We start from the raw sequence: 12,324 nt of genomic DNA on the forward strand, positions 1-12,324 counted from the left end.
TTTGGCCACCTCATGCGAAGAGTTGACTCATTGGAAAAGACTCTGATGGTGGGAGGGATTGGGGGCAGGAGGAGAAGGGGACGACAGAGGATGAGATGGCTGGATGGCATCACTGACTCGATCGACGTGAGTTTGAGTGAACTCCAGGAGTTGGTGATGGATAGGGAGGCCTGGCGTGCTGCGATTCATGGGGTCGCAAAGAGTTGGACACGACTGAGCGACTGAACTGAACTGAGGGGCCATAGAAATAAATATAAATAAATCCTTCTTTAAGGAGCTCACGGACAAATAATGATAATAGTAGATAACATTTACTGAGCACTTATGTGTCAGACACTGTTCTAAATACAGGATTTACCTCATTTAATCTTTATGAAGATATTACGTAGTAGGTACTATTACTCTCTCCATTTTACAGACATGAAGACCGATTAAGTGGCAGTCAGAAGTAGATCCTTAACTCTTTTTTTTTTTTTTTTTGCTTAACAAGTTATCTATTTATTGTTGTTTGAATCCTTAACTCTAAAGGTTATACTATAGAGCCTCAATATATAATGCTTCAGATTATTATAACAGCAACAATAATAAAAAATAATAGTTAAGATTTAGTGCCTTGCATTGCGATAAGTTGTTTGTGGACATTATTTCATTTAATCATCTCCATAAAAGCAAGCAGGACCGTGGGCACACAAGCCTTTCAAACAGTTGCTAATCTGGGAAGGGAGGGGATGCTGAGACAAGGGAGGAGCAGTCAGGAAACAAAGGATAGTGTTGCTACCAATCCTTCTGGGGCTGCAGCTCTTCCAGCTGCCCCAACAGCCCCCGCCCCCCGACAACAATAACAACTGTGTGGAAGGTGAACAGTCTCTGCCTCTGCCAGCCAGCCTCAACAGTTCCTGGGCACAGCGCCCCAGGAATAGCAGCAATGGCAATGATTATAACAATGGGGAAAATAGGGGGCTAGAACAGGTACCCTCCTCATCCTCTATCCACAATGGAGACATGGAAAAGATTCTTCTGGATGCACAACATGAATTCAGAGTAGTTCAAGAGACAGTTCTCACTGCAACAGCCCTTTCCCACCAGAAGAGGGGGAGATCATGTTTGATAGGAAACAGCAGCAGGGACCATAGCTCTCAGTCAGAAGAAATTGCCGAAGAGAAAGATGTGGGTGCACTGACGAAAATTGCAGACTGGGTGTCCAGCTGGTCTAGCAGACCTGAAAACATTTCACCTGAGGAGTCCCACTCTGGCACCCTAAATAGTCCATTTCCTTAAGCATGAGGAAAAGTAGAGCCATGAAAAAAGGGGAGATTTTTTCTCCGCACAATTTCTTAAGGTATTCATTCCATCTCTCTTCCTTTGCCATGTTCTGGCTTTGGAGCTAGGCACCTACATTGGAAAACGACTAATCACGATTACTGCCAGTACCTACTGAAGGAAAAGAGCCCCTGGGAAAGCGTGTGACTTGTATTGTCAGTAGTTTATTTGAACTTGAGACCATTGTGAGCATGACCCAACCTATACCCTGTTTTTATATATCCAAGTAGTTCTAGTAATTCTCAATTCCACTATTTTATTCAAACTCAAGGCATAGAATTTTACTAATCTCATTCTCTTTTTGACCTAAAAAACACTTAGGAATTTCTTAACAAAGTTTACTGTTGTTTAGAAATTTGCAAGGGCTTTTTTTCTGCAAATGCTACTAGCAAATTATGATTTTGTCAACAATGCTGTTGTTTCCTTTTAGTTCCACTAGACTTAGACTTGTATCATTTGTGACACAAATTTTACTCTTGCAAGATAATTTCCATCTTTCTTTTTAAATGAGACCAGGTTAGCAAGTGATATAAAAGCTTTGTTGTTTTTCAAGACAAAGGCAAGTTTGAATTTATAGATATTAAAAAAGAAAATAAACAAAAGAAGACACAATAAAAAAATATCCTGGGCAATAAAAAATTATTTTAAACCAGAAAAGAGAGAGAAACAAAGAGTAGTTTTGGGGCAGGGTCCGGCTTCCACCTCAAGAGATAAAACATAGTATCTTTGAGCCCTTCTACAGAACTAAAATTTCCACCAAATGGAAGATGTTAGCATTCTTCATTCCAGAGGAGAACATAGTTTGATTAACCTCAAGAAGACCAAGAGAAGACCACCTAAGGCCAGATAAAAGAAGTACAAGCCCTGCACACACCTTGATCCTTATCAGCAACCCTGCCCTTGAACCGTTGCTATAAAACTCACCAATTCTCCCTGGATTGGGACACACAGGTTTTTCCAGAGCATGAGCCTCCCGTGTCCCTCTTTACCTGGCAAAGAAATAAAGCTATTCCTCTTCCCAAAACTGTCTCCAAGATTTGATTCAGCACCACTGCATAGAGGCTGAATTTTTAGCAGCACCACCAACCTGGTACAGTAGTACTATTATTCTTTTCTACTTCACAGATGAGAAAACTGAGGTTATAGAGGTTATATAACTTATCTAAGGTCCCTTAACTATTAAGTGATAAAATCATCCTGAACCTCTCCTCTAAATTCCAGACTTGTTTACCCAACTTGCTCCGAGAGGAGCAACCCCACATCCATGGACCAGAGGCTGCGCGGGCACAGGAGGGCCGAGAGGAGCTACTCCATGTTCAAGGTCAGGAGGGGTGGCCGTGAGGAGATACCCCTCATCCAAGGTAAGGAGCAGCAGCTGCACTTTGCTGGAGCAGCCGTGGAGAGATACCCCACGTCCAAGGTAAGAGAAACCCAAGTAAGACAGTCGGTGTTGAGAGAGGGCATCAGAGGGCAGACACACTGAAACCTTAATCACAGAAAACTAGCCAATCCAATCACACGGACCACCGCCTTGTCTAACTCAATTAAACTAAGCCATGCCATGTGGGGCCACCAAAGACGGACAGGTCATGGTGGAGAGGTCTGACACAATGTGGTCCACTGGAGAAGGGAATGGCAAACCACTTCAGTATTCTTGCCTTGAGAACCCCATGGACAGTATGAAAAGGCAAAATGATAGGATACTGAAAGAGGAACTCCCCAGGTCAGTAGATGCCCAATATGCTACAGGAGATCAGTGGAGAAATAACTCCAGAAAGAATGAAGGGATGGAGCCAAAGCAAAAACAATACCCAGCTGTGGATGTGACTGGTGATAGAAGCAAGGTTCGATGCTGTAAAGAGCAATATTGCATAGGATCCAGGAATGTCAGGTCCATGAATCAAGGCAAATTGGAAGTGGTCAAACAGGAGATGACAAGAGTGAACGTTGACATTCTAGGAATCAGCAAACTAAAATGGACTGGAATGGGTGAATTTAACTCAGATGACCATTATATCTACTACTGTGGGCAGGAATCCCTCAGAAGAAATGGAGTAGCCATCATGGTCACAAAGAGTCCGAAATAGAGTACTTGGATGCAATCTCAAAAATGACAGAATGATCTGTGTTTGTTTCCAAGGCAAACCATTCAATATCACAGTAATCCAAGTCTATGCCCCAACCAGTAACGCTGAAGAAGCTGATGTTGAATGGTTTTATGAAGATCTACAAGATCTTTTAGAACTAACACCCAAAAAAGATGTCCTTTTCATTATAGGGGACTGGAACACAAACGTAGGAAGTCAAGAAAAACCTCGAGTAACAGGCAAATTTGGCGTTGGAGTATGGAATGAAGCAGGGCAAAGGCTAATAGAGTTTTGCCAAGAGAACACATTGGTCATACCAAACACCCTCTTCCAACAACACAAGAGAAGACTCTACACATGGACATCACCAGATGGTCAACACTGAAATCAGACTGATTATATTCTTTGCAGCCAAAGATGGAGAAGCTCTATACAGTCGGCAAAAACAAGACCGGGAGCTGACTGTGGCTCAGATCGTGAACTCCTTATTGCCAATTCAGACTTAAATTGAAGAAAGTGGGGAAAACGACTAGACCATTCAGGTATGACCTAAATCAAATCCCTTATGATTATACAGTGGAAGTGAGAGATTTAAGGGACTAGATCTGATAGAGTGCCTGATGAACTATGGATGGAGGTTAGTGACATTGTACAGGAGACAGAGATCAAGACCATCCCCATGGAAAAGAAATGCAAAAAAGCAAAATGGCTGTCAGTGGAGGCCTTACAAATAGCTGTGAAAAGAAGACAAGCGAAAAGCAAAGGAGAAAAGGAAAGATATAAACATCTGAATGCAGAGTTCCAAAGAATAGCAAGAAGAGATAAAGCCTTCCTCAGCGATCAATGCAAAGAAATAGAGGAAAACAACAGAATGGGAAAGACTAGAGATCTCTTCAAGAAAATTAGAGATACCAAGGGAACATATCATGCAAAGATGGGCTCGATAAAGGACAGAAATGGTATGAACCTAACAGAATCAGAAGATATTAAGAAGAGGTGGCAAGAATACACAGAAGAACTGTACAAAAAACAGCTTCACAACCAAGAAAATAACGATGGTGTGATCACTCACCTAGAGCCAGACATTCTGGAATGTGAAGTCAAGTGGGCCTTAGAAGGCATCACTACAAACAAAGCTAGTGGAGGTGATGGAATTCCTGAAATTGAGCTATTTCAGATCCAGAAAGATGATGCTGTGAAGGTGCTGGACTCAATATGCCAGCAAATTTGGAAAACTCAGCAGTGGCCACAGGACTGGAAAAGGTCAGTTTTCATTAAAATCCCAAAGAAAGGCAATGCCAAAGAATGCTCAAACTACTGCAAAACTGAACTCATCTCATACACTAGTAAAGTAATGCTCAAAATTCTCCAAGCCAGGCTTCAGCAGTACGTGAATCGCGAACTTCCAGATGTTCAAGCTAGTTTTAGAAAAGGCAGAGGAACCAGAGATCAAATTGCCAACATCTGCTGGATCATGGAAAAAGCAAGAGAGTTCCAGAAAAACATCTATTTCTGCTTTATTGACTACGCCAAAGCCTTTGACTGTGTGGATCACAATAAACCGGAAAATTCTGAAACAGACGGGAATACCAGACCACCTGACCTGCCTCCCGAGAAACCTATATGCAGGTCAGGAAGCAAGTTAGAACTGGACATGGAACAACAAACTGGTTCCTAATAGGAAAAGGAGTACGTCAAGGCTGTATATTGTCACCCTGCTTCTTTAACTTCTATGCAGAGTACATCATGAGAAACGCTGGGCTGGAAGAAGCACAAGCTGGAATCAAGATTGCCGGGAGAAATACAATAACCTCAGATATACAGATGACACCACCCTTATGGCAGAAAGTGAAGAACTAAAGAGCCTCTTGATGAAAGTGAAAGAGGAGAGTGAAAAGGTTGGCTTACACCTCAACATTCAGAAAACTAAGATCATGGCATCCAGTCCCATCACTTCATGGCAAATAGATGGGGAAACAGTGGAAACAGTGGCTGACTTTATTTTTTTGGGTTCCAAAATGACTGCAGATGGTGACTGCAGCCATGAAATTAAAAGATGCTTACTCCTTGAAAGGAAAGTTATGACCAACCTAGATAGCATATTAAAAAGCAGAGACATTACTTTGTCCACAAAGGTCCGTCTAGTCAAGGCTATTGTTTTTCCAGTGGTCAGGTATGGATGTGAGAGTTGGACTGTGAAGAAAGCTGAGCGCTGAAGAATTGATGCTTTTGAACTGTGGTGTTGGAGAAGACTCTTGAAAGTCCCATGGACTGCAAGGAGATCCAACCAGTCCATCCTAAAGGAGATCAGTCCTAGGTGTTCATTGGAAGGACTGATGTTGAAGCTGAAACTCTAATACCTTGGCTACGTGATGTGAAGAGCTGACTCATTTGAAAAGACCCTGATGCTGGGAGGGATTGGGGGCAGGAGGAGAAGGGGACAACAGAGGATGAGATGGCTGGGTGGCATCACCAACTCAATGGACATGGGTCTGGGAAGATTCTGGGAGTTGGTGATGGACAGGGAGGCCTGGCGTGCTGTGATCATTGGGTTGCAAAGTGTCGGACATGACTGCGCGACTGAACTGACTGGACTGAATTGTTCCCCAAAGCCTCCAATAGAACTGCAAAGTTTTTCTGAACATGAATGTCCATCCTGTCAAACACATCTGGGAATCTATAAATTATTTCCTCAGACTCACTGCCCAATATCTCTCCTGAAGTTCTTGATCCTCCCACTCCAGTTAGACTACTTATTCTCTAGACTATTGCCCAGCAGTCACCCTGGACTTGCTATCACCCTTCTTTCCAGATCTTATGCCTTTTCATTTTTATCTGTTGTTTTGTTTGCCCCCTTACTTTTGATGGGACACATAGTCCAGCAGCTTCATAAGAAACAGCTCACGAGAAGTAACATTTTCAAAACCATGCATGTCTGAGAATGTCTTTACTCTCATGCCTGACTGGTAGTTTGACTGGATAAAGAATTCTAAGTAAGAAATAATTTTCTCTCAGAAAGTATTGTTTTACTGGTAGAGCTTCCAGAGCTGGGTTTCGGTATTTTTTTTAAGATTTATTTATTTACTTTTTGGCTGTGAGTCTTCGTTGCTGCACGTGGACTTTCTCTAGTTTCCACGAGTGAGGGCTACTCTTCACTGCAGTGTGCAGGCTGCTCATCGTGATGGCTTCTCTCGTTGAGGAGCACAGGCTCTAGGCGCAAGGGCTTCGGCAGTTGCAGTGTATGGGCTCAGTAGTTGTGGCCCATGGGCTTAGTTGCTCCGAAGCATGTGGGATCTTCCCAGACTGGGGAATCAAACCTGTGTCCCTTGCATTGCAAGGAGCATTCTTAAACACTGGACCACCAGGGAAGCCCCCAGAACTGGTTTTGAGAAGTCTGATACCATTTGAATTTTCAGTCCTATATATGGCCTCTGGTTCTCTCCACCCCTATGCTGTAGAAGTATTTAGAATCTTATTTTTATTACCCATATTCTACAATTTCACAACTATATGCTCTGGGATGGGTCTTTTTCTTCATTCATTGTGCTGGGCACTTAGGAGGCCCTTTCACTTTGGAAGTTCATGCCCCTTGGTTGTAGAAAATGTTCTTGTATTAGTCAAAAACAGACTTCCTAGATTGATCCTTTACTTTTTAATTCTTTTCTCTCTTATTTTCCATCTTTGATTTTTCACCATTAATGGATGATTTCCTCTTTATCTCCTTGGCAGGCCAATCAAATGCTTTAAATAAAGCCATAAATAAATAACCATATGAAACTATATATAAACATATAATCATATTTTAAAATTTCCAAGAATCTTTATGGCTTTCTAATTACTCCTATTTTATAGTATACTATTCTTATTTCATAGATGGATTTCCTTCTCAAACCTCTCCTAGAAGAAGCATATTTAGAAGATAATAATTAGTTTTTTTGCTGGTTACACTTCAAAGTTTTCTTCTTCTACTTGGGGCTCTTCAGTTTCTCCAAATCCACCAGTTTCCTGGCAGGTGTGGGTGGGATGGGGATGATTCCTACCTGCTTAAGAGTCAAAGGATAGAAGAGGACTCGAAGTCTCAAGAGCCTCACCATTCAGTACACAGACAGTCCCTTCATTTCCCTCTTCTTAGGATAACATTCCTTCTCCATCAGCTGTCATACTAGATGCTTACCTAGTATGAAGCATGTATGGTTCAATTGTTTTCCAAAAATAAAAATTCACCTCTTGTTGAGGTAAGTGAGACTTAACTGATTAATTGCAATGAATGGAGATGGTGACTTTTAGGCCCAGTTACCCCTGAAAAGACTTTCAATAGTCCTCCTGTTTTCAGGCCAAGCCTGACATCCACCTTCAGTTCCAGAGCTGAACTGTAGGTTTTGTAGGTTCTGTGATGCTAACTGGCTTGCTTCTATCTAGCATCTGCCTCTATAGACAGTACTTTCAAGGAACTCACCCTATCTGAAGGCTACAAACAAAAAGTAAACAAATAAACAAGATATTTTCAAAGACGGTAAGAATGATGTAGACAAAGCATAATAACGAGGGGGTAAAGAGTGATACTGGATGGCTATTTTAGACAGGCTAGTCAACAAAAGTCTCTTTGAGGATGGGATATCTCAGAAGAAGCATGCTAAATGATTCTGGAACAAAGACATTATAGGAAAAGGGAAAAGAAAGTACAAAGACCCTGAAGTATGAAAGAGGTTGGTATATCTGAAAAACAAAAAGGCCAGTGAGGGTGGTTAGGATGGTGTAAGCTAGGAAAGAGTGATCAGAAATAAGCTCAGGGACTTCCCTAGCGGTCCAGTGGTTAAGACTTTGCCTTCCAATGCAAGGGGTGCAGGTTCAACCCCTGGTCGGGGAGCTAAGATCCCACATGCCTTGTAGCCAAAAAACATAACCTCATAGCCAAAAAGCATAAAACAGAAGCAATATTGTAACAAATTCAATAAAGACCTTAAAAATGGTCTACATTAAAAAAAAAGAAGAAAATAAGGTCAGAGAAGCAGATAGGTCAATTCATTTAAGGTCTTGTATGCACACATCTCAACATCAAAGCCCAGGGTTTAGACTTTATTTGAAGAGTGACAAAAAGTCATAGAAGGAAATTCAGCAGAGGTGGATGGTATGATCTGATTTGCCTTTTTCAAGTTCAAACTGGCTACCATGGAACAAGAGAGGAATCTGGGAGATCAACTAAGAGTGTTGAAGTAGGATGGTGGCTATGGAGCTAATAAGTGGTAGTCAGACTCAGGGCATATTTTAAAGATAATGTTAAACTACTTGAAGGTTTGAAGTATGGTATAAAGGAAAAATATTAAAGATGACACCTAAGGTTTTGGCATAAGTAACAGATGAATGGTAATTCCATTTGCTGAGAATGGGAGACATCTAGAAAGTAAAACATGTGGGTGGGATAGGAATATGATCAACAGTGGCCCATAACAGGTGCTCAGTAATTGGTACCCATTGTTTATATTAACAATCATCTTACATTGTATGTCAATTATATCTCAATAAATTTCTTAAAAATCACCTTCTTTCTGGGGTTATACTATGTCACTATCCACAGACAATAACATAAATAGTACTGAAGCTGATTCCACCTTTATTTTAAACAAAAACTTTCTGGTTATATGACATTAGAACTCAGACTCAATTCATAAGTCATCAGACTTTCTAGCATAGTACAGAGAAGAGAAAACAATATTAAGATCCCCTTACCAACGTGCAAGTGTTATAAATTTGCTTTGACGGCTATATTGACACTCTTTCATTTAGTTACTCACTAGTATTACAATGATAAAATCAAAAAGGTGAACTTTAATCCATCATTTTTAAATGCTTCCCATTTATTCTGAACAACACGTGCACACACACAATGCAAACACACCCTGAGATAATATATTTTTCAAACCTGATCATTTAAAAACTATTCAACATTAATTCCGTATGATTTCTAAGCTGATCCATTCTCCTCATTTAACAAAAGCAGAAACCAAAGCCCAGAGGTCAAATAACTTGTCCAAGAGAACACAATTAGGAAATCACAGAGTGCATAAGAATGTGCATAAGAATACCTGAAGATAAGGCTAGAAAAATAGAGCAGACGTTAGCTGTCTGTCTAAAGAATTTCTGATTCAATTCTGAAATAAATGGGAGCCACAAAAAGTTTTTAAGAAATGTTCAGTCGCTAAGTTGTGTCCGACTCTTTGTAACCCCATGAATTGCAGCATACCAGGCTTCCCTGTTCTTCACTATCTCCTGGAGTTTGCTCAAATTCATGTCCATTGAGTCAATGATTCTATCTAACGCACTCACCCTCTGCTGCTCTCTTCTCCTTTTGCCTTCCCTTCTCTTCTTTTGCTTTCCCAGAATCAGGATCTTTCCCAGTGAGCCAGCTCTTTGTATAAGCTATACGATTAGAGTTATGTATCAGGAAAAGTGAAAAGGAGGGCAAAAAGAATAATTCATTCAAGGCAAAAGTGAAGAGGATTGAACTGACAGATGCATAGGGGAAGAAGAAGATGCTAAAGTCTTTGAAGGTTTAAAATCAAGAGCTTAGTTTCTGATTAGAAGCAAGGAATAAAAGGAATAACTAGAGATGAATTTGGGATTTTCATAATGGGTAACTGGAAAGACTGCTATCTTAATAATGAGGTTGGGAAAATACTCTGACACATCCTCATAGCATTAGCAGATACTAGTCTGTTTCCTAGGTATACAGTTTGCTTCCTAAGGAGACCATCTGGGAGGTAACAGCCCTCTACTTCTCATCTATTCACCATGGTATTACCTAGCATGGGGTTGGACTGAGTAGTTCTAAATAAATATTTGGTGATTTGAAAGCATATTCTTCATTTTAACAAAATGGCAATCATATTGTTGCATATGGATTCTGAAGAGGAGTTAATTCTGAATAAAAATAGGTAGATAGGAAAATAAATTCAGAATGTGGCCTAAAAAGAAGTAAACATGAGATTGTAAACAAGGAGTCTAAAAGAAATATTAAATTTCTCATGGCATGAAGAATAACAAAGAGGTATGAGAACAAATCTTGGTACAAGTCTTCAAAAAGGCCATTGGGGAGTGGAAGTGAGCAGGGCACAGAATTGGGTTACAGATCTTTGAGCATAAGACTTCCTGGCATAAACAACCTTATTCACAAGAGGTCCAAACTATCGGTCCCTGCCCTCAACAAAGCAGTTTATTGTTCTTTTTCTCAACTGATAAGTTAGAGCAACTGATGATAAAACAATCTTAACTGTATCCATGTATTAAAAAAATATAGACACACAAACAAAATACACACATCTACTTGCCTCTGTGTCTCACCAGGGCCACTCTCTTCCTTCCAACTAGAAATCTTAGGAGGGAGAAAGATAAAAAGAAAAGAGGAAGTAGGGAGGCTGGGGTCAAGAAAAAGAGAGAAATAAAACTGCAAAGGTTCAGCTCATTCACTCATGCTGGGCACAAAATAGCTGTGCCAGCAGAGGACCAATTCACGCCCAGAGGATCAGATGCTCACCATTTGGCAGCTCATGCAGATAGCCTTTTTTCCCAAGTACACCTTCAAAATCACTAATGTAGCAAATTTCAACTTTTTCTTTGTTTTTAAGTAGGAGATCTTTTCTGTAAAATTCTTAGATGGAAGTTCAATATAAAACAGCTTCTCTGGCTGGATGAAGCAGAGATGGAAGCCGAAAGGCTCATCTGCTCAGCCACCTCCCTCCTGAGGTTAAACCCCTGAGGACACAAGTCGGTGAAAATCCTAGGGTTCCAAGAAATGGATTCTTCCCAATTTAAATCTCATAATGAAGGAAAACTTTGGTGCATATTTCTGTCTCAGCTTTTGTACCTCTAAAAACAAACTAACGTGTACTAACAGCTTGAAAATAAGCTAAGAGCCATACTAACGAATGGGAACAAAAAATTTGAATCACAAAAAATATAAACTATGAACAGTAAATTCCTAAGACGATTAGAAAAGCATTCATGGAGAAGAAAATGGCAGCCCACTCCAGTACCCTTGCCTGGAAAACCCCCATGGACAGACAGTCCATGGGGTCACAAAGAGTAGGACACGACTGAGCGACGTCACTTTCACTTTCACTTGTCCTCACCTCCTACTCTACTCTGTCTATAAAAGAAACTGGCATTCAGACCCATATAAGATCATACGCTGGGGCACTAGCCTGCCATCTTCTAGGACGCCTAGCTTTCCAAATAAAGTTGTATTCTTTGCTTCAGCAAAAAAAAAGAAAAGCATTCAGTTCAGTCACTCAGTCGTGTCCGACTCTTTGCAACCCCATGAACCGCAGCACGCCAGGCCTCCCTATCCATCACCAACTGCCAGAGTCCACCCAAACCCATGTCCATTGAGTCGGTGATGCCATCTAACCATCTCATCTTCTGTCGTCCCCTTCTCCTCCTGCCCTCAATCTTTTCCAGTATCAGGGTCTTTTCAAATGAGTCAGCTCTTCACATCAGGTGGCCAAAGTATTGGAGCTGCAGCTTCAAAATCAGTCCTACCAATGAACACCCAAGTCTGATCTCCTTTAGGATGGACTGGTTGGATCTCCTTGCAGTCCGAGGGACTCTCAAGAGTTCTCCAACACCACAGTTCAAAAGCATCAATTCTTCAGCACACAGCTTTCTTTATAGTCCAACTCTCATATCCATACATGACCACTGGAAAAACCTTGACTAGACGGACCTTTATTGACAACATAATGTCTCTGCTTTTTAACATGCTGTATAGGTTGGTCATAACTTCCCTTCCAAGGAGTAAGCATCTTTTAATTTCATGACTGCAATCACCATCTGCAGTGATTTTGGAGCCCAGAAAAATAAAGTCAGCCACTGTTTCCACTGTTCCCCCATCTATTTGCCATGAAGTGATGGGACTGGATGC

General features: G+C 41.0%; 1 protein-coding gene and 1 pseudogene across 9 annotated transcripts in view; one reads left to right on the forward strand and one right to left on the reverse strand.

The window, feature by feature from the left end:
* The window catches only part of LOC104994354, a 5,236-nt pseudogene extending 2,662 nt beyond the window's left edge, over positions 1–2,574 (forward strand).
* TESK2 (testis-specific kinase 2) overlaps positions 1–12,324 on the reverse strand; it is a 138,678-nt gene that overhangs the window by 53,577 nt on the left and 72,777 nt on the right. The window lies entirely within an intron of this gene.

The sequence above is a fragment of the Bison bison genome, unplaced genomic scaffold (assembly GCF_000754665.1).
Source record: "Bison bison bison isolate TAMUID 2011002044 unplaced genomic scaffold, Bison_UMD1.0 scf7180017864256, whole genome shotgun sequence".
Classification (NCBI taxonomy): domain Eukaryota; kingdom Metazoa; phylum Chordata; class Mammalia; order Artiodactyla; family Bovidae; genus Bison; species Bison bison.